The following is an 11730-nucleotide window of genomic DNA, read 5'->3' as shown; positions in this document are numbered from 1 at the left end:
CATATTTAGAATTAATTAGCATTTTTGGATGACTTGCAATGGTAAACTTGACTTCTCTAAGCCTCTTTCTTATATTTTAAATCTCTATTTTTTGTTTTGATTCCAATTTACAAGTTGATTTCTATTTTATTTGTGCAACAAATCTGTTTTGTTTTTAAAGAATTTGTTTTAAAACTCTGTTTTGATTTTTAATCGATTGAACATTTGAATCCCAACTGTCCCTGTTGAACGAATTTGACTTACCCAAAGTATATATCTTTATCTTTTAATCTCTATTTTACACAGCAAGTTTTACATGCGATCATTTCCATGGTTCAGACTCGTAGACGTGGCAGTCCTCAATGGGGTTTGATTCAAAATTTTCCCCATTTACCTTAGGTTTGAGGTAGCACAATAAATCGACATCACTAGGTGAGAATTTGTAGGGCGACATTCTCTCTCTCTCCAATGGAAATTAAGGGAAGAAGAATGAATAAATCTTGAGGATCATGTCTCACCTTTTATAAAAATGAAATTTTTTAATATTTCAAATCCTAACCTAAGCACTTGAAAATGTTACGTCAGCGTTTTGCATCACTACATCAAGAGATATTTCCAATCTAACACTAACCTAAAGTCATATTATAAAGCTTGTATTCAAAAGTCCACACCATAATGGCTGTATCCGATTGTATGTCCATTGAACTTGACTTTGACAGTTTTTTTAGTGGGCTACTATTGGCACCCTGACTTTTACTTATTGTATATAGTTACTAGATTTATGTTTTAGGTTTAGGATTTTATATGAACCTAATTATAATTTTAAACAACTGAAGTTACTTGATTTTGGGAAGAAAAAAATAACGGGAGTACATTGAATTTTTCACAAGTTCCGTTGTTCAAATCATCAACTATATCTTTAAGCTTTTAGGTTCATTAGATTATGATTTTCGTTACAAATTATATTCTCCCCTCCCCCCCCTATTCGATACAAAAATGAAAGTCAGGCTGTGAATCTCATTATATTATGAACAATCGGGACCTCCCCTGAGGCCCTCACGGCTTGTCCCCTTCACCTTCTTTTCCTTTGATGTTCGCCAATCAGAGAGGACGGCCAATTGAGTCAAAACCTAAATTGAAAGATGGAAAACCCGGATGGACTTAATTAGGATCATGGGAAACCCTTCGTGCACGAGATAGCAATGATAGGAGATTGACCGGTCAGGGTCGAGTAATCAATACCTCAAGGGTTGAGAGTCTATGTAGTTGAGCTCCTTTGGGATCCTTTGTTTCGAAAGAGACTAGATTTGTTCATTTAGTTGTTACTATCGGATGATCTCACTACAAGGACTTTTTTTCTTTGATTAGATTTACAAAGATAAAAGTTTTCTATTTCTTATGCTTATATGTATTCAGATTATTTAGTTTAGTTCTGTTTTGCTTTATTTACCTTTCATGTCATCAAAGTATAATTCTTGAGGATGTTATTAATATTTTTTGTGATAACCACTCCCCGAGAAACTAATTATCTTAGATGAAAGTCTTAGTTTTCCGGGCCAAGACTCAGAGTGGGTTGATTTCGTGTGTTGAAGGTTGTTTAAGTCGAGTGTAAGGAAGGGACTTTCTTTGTAGAGGGGACCAACTGGAACGGCTTTAGTACCCTGAGGATATGAAATAGAGGCAGCTCCTTATTATGGATTCAAGGAAGAAGGCTTGTGACTCCCTTTCGGCGCTTTCAAGTCGAGTGTAGCGAAGGGTCGATGTAATTGAGCTCGAGCCCCGAGCGGAACGGCTTTCCTTATCGCCATAATGACTGCACTAACATAACAACTCGAACAACTGGCAACAGGATAATCTCCTCTTAGCTTTCTTCTTGCCGAGTAAAAGAAGGTCACTATACTATAACTATAATAAATAAGGCTTTTCTTTTCGTTTTATATGATTATGATATTATTATATGATTATTGGATGATCTTTTTGATTCAAAAGAGAGAATTTAAACCGCTTTAAGGATTTGATGAAACAGAACTTGGTAAATCTCTTTCTTTTAAATTTAAGAACATGCCCATATTGGATTTTTAAATATTCATAATAATCATTAAGATCAAGAATCCATATCCACAGACTTCATGCTTTAATGTTTTTTTTTTGGTAAAAGCAAGACTTTTACACTGTTTTGAATTGAGAGAAAAATAAAGAAGATGAGGGAGAAAATAAATGAGTTTCTCTCCATTTCTCTTGTTTGGATTCTTAAGTGGTGAGAGAAGAGAAAATAATTGGACAGGGGAAAAGAGGAGAAAATGTGAGTTTTCTTTCTCTCCAAAAGTGGAGAGAAACCATTTTATAATATTTTATAATTCTAACTCTACCCTAAGATCTCTTTTAAGATATTTTAAAACTCTACAGTTGTCCTAATTTCTCTCTTGACAATCCAAACATGGTGAAGAGAAATTAAGTTTCTCTTCTCTCTACTTCTCTCAATCCAAACAAAGTGTTAATGTGTCTCTACTATTTACTCTCATTGTACTGATCCAAAATAGTAAAAAAAATTGAAATAGTAGGGTTTTTAAAATAGTAAAATTAGTCAATTCAACTAAAAATCTTTTACTAACCATAGAATATATAATAACAACCTTATAAAACCAAAGTGGCTCACGTACACAACGAAATCCAGAGAGTAATAATTTCAATTCAAATCATTTTTCTATAATTGTCGAGTTTGACATCTTTAGTTTTCGAGTTTATTCATGTATTAAGGTTTCACACATCCGGTCTAGATTAAACAAAAATTTACTGCACCGATATTTACAGATATGACTTACAATCATGTGCAACAATGCATGTTTGGAGGAGTATATCAAATATTTTGGAGAAACATCGAATTACTTTCTAGACATTTTATTTTTCAAAATCAAGGCATCTGGACCTCTTAGAGCATCCAACTAATCCTCGGGGCATGTGCAATCCCCTCCCCTCACCCCACGCATCACATAATTTTTGGGATAAATCCCCGAGAGTGGCCCCTAATGAGGGATTGAAAATTGAGACATTCACTTCCTAATGTGTGGTCTTGAGATATGCCTTTTCTTTTGTCATCATCCCCACTTCAAGATTCCTTGTGATGCAAGCAATCAATCAATTTCATTTATGACTCATAGTTAAATTTCACATTTTGCTTTCAGAGGGTGTATATCAAATGCATGGGACCCACATGTAACAAGTTAGAAATGGCTGGCACATGTAGTAACCCAATGGTCCCACTACAATGCTCCACCAATTTCTAACTCCATCTTAAATTATGGGTCAAGGACAGTGTCCAGTTCTTAAATTATGGGTCAAGAACAATGATTTAGATTTAGATTTAGATAAGAGATCCAGAACGCTGTCCTGTTCCTAACCAAGGTTAGTTTGCACCCCATTTTATGCCACGTGGTATTTTTGGTGACCCACTGACCTTGTGGATATGTGCTCCATCCCATAGTGAATCTACACACAAAAGATTAGTTTGGTTGGTGATGTGCATCCATTGATTATAGCACTATCTTAAGAATGATTTCTAAACGTTGGATTTAATTTTTTTTTCAAGAGCTTAGATCTAGTGGACACGAGTTATCAAACACTATGATTTTTGGTACATGTTTGCAATATTCTATAAATTGAAAGAAACATTTTTTAATGAAAGAAAGAAACAAAACGTATAATAAACATAAAATTTCGTACCATAAATCACTAATCTATCCATAAAAAATCATTAACTTATCCATAAAAGATCATTAATTTATCTCCAAACTCCTAAAATAATTCTTAATAATTATTATATACATCTATATTTATTTATTGCATAAGGATTCGATTCTCAATTTGGTTCGGTTCTATAGAAGCTTGATCCAAGAACCAAATCAAATTGATCGGTTTTCCATTTTTGTAATCCCGAATCGAACCACAACTTGTTCCAAACCAAACCAAACCACCCCAAAGCTATTGGTTTAGTTCAGTTATCGGTTTAAACCGGACCAATTTGCACACCTACCGGTATACATACAGAGTCAACTTAAAATTCAATAGAATCAGTCCACTTGGCTTACTTCGAGGCCTTAATCAAGAACCCAAATTGGATAGGGTCCCCAGCGGATTCTAGTCGGTTTGGATCCTTATTGGAGTCCAAATCCTTTACCTAGAGTCATGGACTCAAGTTATTGGATCACAAATGGATCAGATTTTGGTTCTGATCCAATTCATTGACACGGCTGGAGATAGATTTATGGTCCCAATAAATAATTATGAATAATCAAATATGGTGTTACATATCTATCCCCCACACTAAAAAAATTTATTTTCTTTCACACTCAAATCTCAAGAACAAGATTTAATGATTTTTTAAGATGGTTGAAGATGATGGATTTTGATAAGAAATTTAAAAACATCAATTGTATATTTTTTTTAAATTTTCCCAAATTTTTACAAAATTATCTAGAATATATGTACCCAAATTAAACTCTGCCTAATGATTGTTGAATCCAAGCTTGATTAATTACAAACTGAGAAATGTTGACCGAAACCGAAATAATATGCAAACAAATATAAACCAAATATTTGTCTGATCAAAAATTTAGAATGGACCCAATAAGGTGGTTTAAGGTAATAGATTCACCTTGCCCTGAAAAGTTATAATAATTGCTGTTTTATAAGATTGATATGAGTTCCGGATTCAAACGTTCTTCTTCTTCGTCAAAATAATCCATGTAGGCCAGGCTTGATTCGATGTATCCTTGATCATCAATATGATGCTGTTGTTAGTCTTTTGGTTACTCAAATTTGTTTGCTTCGTCGAATCACCTTTGTCATTTTCCATCTCTTTCTTCCAAATGATTGACCACTTCATTCTCTTCAGAACATTTTGAATGCCTAGTCATTCTAATTCTACACAACACCCATTCTTGGAATTGCTTCTAAAATATCAAACATAAAGGAAAGTATAAACATAAAAATACATGGATATCAAATTTAAAGAGTAATTATCAATAATTAAAAATAAAAATCATTGGGTTTCTAATAATTTTGACATGCTACTTTGGGGGTCAATTTAGTATGAATATATCTACAAAGTAGGCAAAGTGTCATTTTCAATTTTTTTTTTAAAACTACTTTTTGAAATTACTAAAATACCCTTTTAGTATTTTACTATTACATTGCATTTTTAGGAAGGATATTTTTAAATTTAACTTAGTTTTTTTTCCTAGTTGGTAAAAAAAAATTAATTTCAATTATAACGAATAGTGTGCTAAAAAGCCTAAAACGGGAATCTCACAAATTTCTATAAATTTACTTTTATACCCCCCTTTACTTTTAATAGGAGTAAATTGTTTGATTTAAATTACAAAATTAAAAACTTAAACCAACATTTTTATTTTGATCAAAAATTGAGGGTAAAGTGTACTCATGCATTAATTATGGGGTTTTCTCACCATTGTCGCGTATGAACACTAGTCCTTTTTTGTATCCAATTAACATTTTTTCTTCATCAAGAATATTCTTAGCATTACAATTAATTTTTCACATATCTTTTGTTTCCTTTCACAGTTTGTTTGGGTCTAGACGAATGTGTTGTCATCCTTTCTCTTAGAACAAATAAATATTGGTCTGTAGTCTTGTCTTTTACATTTTCAAGTCTTGAAAAAAAAAATCATAAAATTAGTTTATTAAAATGTTCATTCTTTAATTGAAAGGCAATCAGGAGTTAAGGCAGACCCCCATGATAAGCAAGAACACTACCCTTTATAAAGTTGTGATCTCTCAAATCTTCTTCCATTATACAAATTAGCTCACTCAACATGTAATTGGAGATTTGTAAGATAAAGAAAAAAATAGTAACGAGAAATAAATATACATTCATACCGAAAAAATTTCATGGTACATAGTCGTAGATTTGACAGTCTATAATGTGATTTGATTCAAGTATTTCTTTGTTTACCTTAGTTTTAGATAACACAATAAGATTACATCGATAGATAAGAATTTATGGTCTGACATTTTCTTAATCTCTCTCTCTCTCTTATTCACTCTCTCAATTGGAAATTAAGGGAAAAGATATAAGTTGAGATGAAAATTTTAGAGGAAGTTGGAGCTCTATTTATAAAGACCAAAGATTTATTATTTCAAAGTTCAAACTCCAAAACCAAGTTACACTGGAACATGTACACACCTGTGTCACATCACTTCTAGAAAGAGGCATCAACAAACAAAAATTCGGAATCTAAATCCATCTTATAGTTATATTTCAGAGCTTTGAGGTCCACCATAATAACGACGTATCATCTTGACTATGTGTCTAATAAAGATCGTGAATTTTGCTGTTTTTCTTATGGTGCAAATGTTTGTTGTCTATTTTGGTGGCCCCCTAGAGTTACCATTAAGAAAACATGTCCCACCTCTCTTCATCGCAAAGATAATCCATTGTCACATCTGATTTGTTGTTTTCTTGAAAATCAGTATAATGCTGTTGTTGTGGTAGCTGCTCGACATTAATATATTGGGCATTATTGTTTGCATCTCTTCCTTCAAAATTTGAGCTCACAATTGATCCATTATGGTTGACCTCTTCAATATCTTCAGACCATTTTGCTTGCCCATTCTTTGTAATTCTACATACCACTCATTTTTGAAATATCTCCTAAAACACAAAACATAAAAATGTTACAATCCAAAAATAAATGGATAACAAATTTAAGGACAAATCAATTACCAAAAAAATAGAAAAAATAGAGAAAATTACCAATAATAAAAAAATAAAAATAAAAATATAGAAAAAAAAAAGTGTGAAATTCAGTGGATTTCTAATAATTTTGATATGATATGTTACTTTGTATGAATATATCTACGTCGTAGGCAAAGTATCATTTTCAAATTTTTTTACCAAATAGAAAATACTTTTTGAAATTATTAAAATACCCCCTTTAATATTTTACTATTACAAAATTAAAAACTTATACCAACCTTTCTATTTGAGCGTAAAGTGTACTCGTGCATTATCCATGGGGTTTTCTCTTTCTTGTTCTTCATGAACACTAGCCCTCGCTTGTGTCCAATCAACCTTTCTTCTTCATCACAAATATTCTTAACTTTACCATTAGTTTTCCACGTACCACTTTCTCCTTACACAATTCGATTGGGTGTAGAAGAATTTGGATTAGACCTTTCTCTTAGAACAAAGTAATATTGTTCTGTATTCTTGTCTTTTACATTTTCAAGTCCTGAAAAAAAAAATCATAAAATTAGTTTGTTAAAATGTTTATTCTTTAATTGAAAGGCAATCGGGAGTTAAGACAGACCCCCATGACAAGCAAGAATTCTACACCTTACAAAGTTGTGATCTCTCAAATTTTCTGCCATTATACAAACTAGCTCACTCAACATGTAATTGGAGACTTGTACAATAAAGAAGAAAAATAGTAAAGAAAAAGAAATATGCATTCATACCTGGGAGATTCCATGGTTCAAAGTCGTAGATTTGACAATCTATAATGAGATTTGATTCAAGTATTTCTTTCTTTACCTTAGCTTTGAGATAGGACAATAAGACTACATCATTAGGTAAGAATTTATAGTATGACATTTTCTATGTGTGTCTTTCTCTCTCTCACTCACTATCTCAATTGGAAATTAAGGGAAGAGATGTAAGTTGAGATGGAAATTTTAGAGAAAGCTAGAACTCCATTTATAGAGTCCAAAGATTAAGAAATTGGAAATCAAATCCCATTATTTCAAAGTTCAAACTCTAAAACCTAGTTATACTTGAACATGTACAAACAAAAATTCCCGATCTAACTCCATCTTATAGTTATATTTCATCTTGACAATGTGTCCAATAAAAAACTTGAATTTTGCTGATTTTCTTATGGTGCACCCCAATCAAAAGTCCTTGTAGGGGACTATTTGAGATACCCCATCTTTTCAATCGAATGACATGCCCTTTTTACCTTGTTGCCCCCCTTAAATATTTTGGATGATTTAGAACCCCTCTATATTTTTTATTAATATTTGTGATACCCCTACTGTTTTTCACAAGACCCATTTTGCCTTGTTGCCCCCTCCCTCAATATTTTGCTGATTTAAATACCCTCAATATTTTTATGAATATTTGAGATATATAGCTTTAGTTTTCAAATCAGTGGTACATGCTCTCCTCCCTCCTCAATATTTTGGGTGATTTTGACACCCCTTACATTTTGGTGAATATTTTTGAGATACCCCTTTTATTTTCAAATGGTGGTACATGCCCCCCCTCTCATCAATTTCTTGGACGATATAGACACTCCTCTATACTTAGATGCATATTAGAGATACCCATGTGTTTCCAAAATAATTATATGCCCCTTTTGTTCTTTTTCTTCTTTTTTAAACTAACAAACAATAACCAAATACCCTCATTTTTCAATCTGACCCCAAAAGGCCTCAATTTTTTTTTTCCTAAGATCCACCTTCATGCTCTTTATTTTTATAGCAAATTAATTTTATAATATCTAACATCATCTTCAATCAATCGTTTTGAACCTTAATCCTGGTAGAAAATCCTAGATTTTTCTAATCTTTTAGGTCAAAAAATCCTCTCTTACTCCTTTGGTTTGAAGGTTAAAGTATATTGGTCAAAGTTCAAACTCTAAAACCAAGTTACACTTGAACATGTACACACATCACTTCTAGAAAGAGACATCAACAAACAAAAATTCCGAATCTAACTTCATCTTATAGTTATATTTCAGGGCTTTAGGTCCACCGCAATAAGGGCTTATCATCTTGATTGTGTGCCCATATAAAAAACTTAAATTTTGGTGTTTTTCTTATGGTGCACCCCAATCAAAAGTCCTTGTGAGGGGAACTCAACTGGACCTATTAGTTGAGAAATACCATCTTTTCAAAACTAATGACATGTCTCTTTTACCTTGTTGCCCCTTAAATATGTTGGATGGTTTAGAACCCCCTCTATATTTTGATTAATATTTGTGATACCCCTATTATTTTTCACATGACCCATTTAGCCTGGTTGCCCCCTCCCTCAATAATTTGATGAATATTTGAGATACATCGCTTTAGTTTTCAAATTAGTGATACATGCTCTCCTCCCACTTCAATATTTTGGGTGATTTTGACACCCCTTACATTTTGGTGACTATTTTTGAGATACCCCTTTTATTTTCAAATGGTGGTGCCTGCCCCCCTCTCATCAATTTCTTGGACAATATAGACACTCCTCTATATTTCGGTGCATATTTGAGATATCCCTTTTATTTTCAAATGGTGATTTTTTTTTTTTTTTCTTTTTGTTGTAAGTCTAGACTTAGTGATTTCTCGGGTCATTTAATTCACCCTGTGGCATCCAAAAACGTAATCTAATGCTCCAAGGATGTAGAGGACAAAATTCTATGAACTTTGTAAAAAAAAACCTTAAAATATGTTATTTTTCACTGTTAAATTTTGATTTTTAAATTTGGAAGTTTGGTGGGAGTTGAATAGCCTCCATTTTCAAAACCTTAGATCAAATCCAAAAGAATTATTTTTTGAATATTTTTTTATATGAGTTTATCCATGATTTTTTTATTTTTTTTAAAAATGCTTATTGAATTCAAATATGTTTATGCCCAATCAATATGATTTTTAATTGCGTGAGGGAAAGTAGAGGAGAAATAAATCAATAAATAAGATAAGGGTTGAAAGGAAAGGTTCAACTTTGCGACTTATGTGAAACACTACTTTGGAGGGTCAATTTATTATGAATATATCTGGGCCAAAGTGTCATTTTAAAATTTTATTTTTACCAAATAGAAAATACTTTTCAAAATTACTAAAATATCCTTTTAATATTTTACTATTACATTGCAATTTTTGGAAGGATATTTTTAAATTTAACTTAATTTTTTTCGTTCTTGGTAAAAAAAAATTAATTTCAATCATAATGAATAGTGTGCGAAAAGCCTAAAATGAGAATCTCACAAATTTCAATAAATTTACTTTTACTACCCAGCTTTGCTTTAGTAGGAGCAAATGGTTTGATATAAATTACAAAATTAAAAACTTAAACCAACCTTTTCATTTTGATAAAAAATTGAGGGTAAAGTATACTTGTGCATTAACCATGAGGTTTATTCGTCATTGTCACTTATGAACACTAGCCTTTGCTTCTGTCCTATCAGTCTTTTTTTTTTTTATCAAGAATATTCTTATCATTACCATTAATTTTCCACGCATTCATTTTCCTTTCATAAGTTGATTGGGTCTAGACGAATGTTTTATCATCCTTTCTCTTGGAACAAAGTAATATTGTTCTGTAGTCTTGTCTTTTACATTTTCAAACCCTGAAAAAAAATCATATAATTAGTTTATTAAAATGTTCATTCTTTAATTTAAAGGTAATCGGGAGTTAAGATAGAACCCCATGATAATCAAGAACTCTATTTTTTTTTTTTTTTTACTTGGTAAAAATATTTATTTTGAATTAAAATGAGCTGTGTGCTGAAATGGGAATTTCACAAATGTCAACAGACAATATTGTAAATTAGGCTTTCTAAAATTATGCATCAAAATATGTTTTGAAAAAATGTATAGAATAATCAATCTATATATCCGATTTGATTTGTAGATAAGTTGTTGATAAAAATGACTATAAATTGTATAGAAAAAATGTTAAATTTACGTTTAAACCTCTTTATTTAACCAGAGTAAATTAATGACCCTTATTGTGATTTAAATTACAAAAAAAATTAAAACAACCTTATTATTTTGGTGTAAAATGTACTCGTGCATGATCCATGGGTTTTTCTTATTGTACCATAATACTAACCTTTGCTTGTATCTATTACACTTTTTTTTCTCGATCCAAAATTTCATTTTTTCCATAAATAGTTTTCCACACACCTTTGCATCACTACATCAACAGATATTTCCAATCTAACACTAAAGTCATATTATGAAGTGCGGACCGAAGTCCAAATCGTAATAACGGTATCTTAGAGAACTGCTATTGGCATTCCTGACTTTTATTTATTATATATATATTGTTAGATTTCTGTTTTGGGTTTAGGATTTTATATGAATCTAATCATAATTGTAAATTACTTGATTTTGACAAGAAATTAAAAATAATTATTTAATATTTCATTTTTTTGATCAAATTGATTTGGCCCAACGGCTGGACCACTTTGGATAGACTGGATCAGTTAATCACTCGAAGTTAATGTATTAAAGCTAATCCTCAATCCAATTCCTTCTTTTTTTCCTCAGACTTCCAACTATTCCAAGAAAAGGGGGAAAACATTTAATATTTCAAATCCAAATCTAATCACTTGAAAATGTTATATGAGGATCAGCATTTTTTGCCCACAGATATTTCCAATCTAACACAAACTTTTAAAGTCATATTACAAACTATAACGACGGCTGGACCACTTTCGATGGTTATGTAAGGATAATGTAAGGCGCAAATATGACTTATAGTTAGTCATATTCCAAACACACGTAAAGTGTACTGGTGTTGTTCTGGTCCAAAACAAAGGGAGTCCAACTATTGTGGTCAAATGAAGTGCTTTGGAAAACCATGTTTTTCAAATCATGGACAAGTTCACCCATTTTTTAATTTTTTTTTTTCAAATCTCTAACCAAAGCAATCGAAGTCACTTATTTCAAATCTTCTTCAAGTAAAACAATCTTGATAGAATCTTACTTAGGGGTATTAATGGATTGCTCCCCCGCTTCAATTCC

General features: G+C 31.6%; 1 long non-coding RNA gene across 1 annotated transcript; it reads right to left on the bottom strand.

The window, feature by feature from the left end:
• Window positions 1-5926: 5926 nt before the first annotated feature.
• On the bottom strand, window positions 5927-7647 carry LOC147393551 (uncharacterized). The gene is made up of 3 exons (XR_015182379.1): window positions 7456-7647; window positions 6973-7229; window positions 5927-6649 (listed from the first exon to the last, which is right to left on the bottom strand). It is a non-coding gene; the product is annotated as an uncharacterized LOC147393551 (long non-coding RNA).
• Between the last annotated feature and the right edge of the window lie 4083 nt (window positions 7648-11730).

The sequence above is a fragment of the Akebia trifoliata genome, chromosome 10, assembly GCF_017979445.1.
Source record: "Akebia trifoliata isolate Shusen 1 chromosome 10, ASM1797944v1, whole genome shotgun sequence".
Taxonomy (NCBI): domain Eukaryota; kingdom Viridiplantae; phylum Streptophyta; class Magnoliopsida; order Ranunculales; family Lardizabalaceae; genus Akebia; species Akebia trifoliata.
This window is presented reverse-complemented; position numbering and strand designations above follow the sequence as displayed.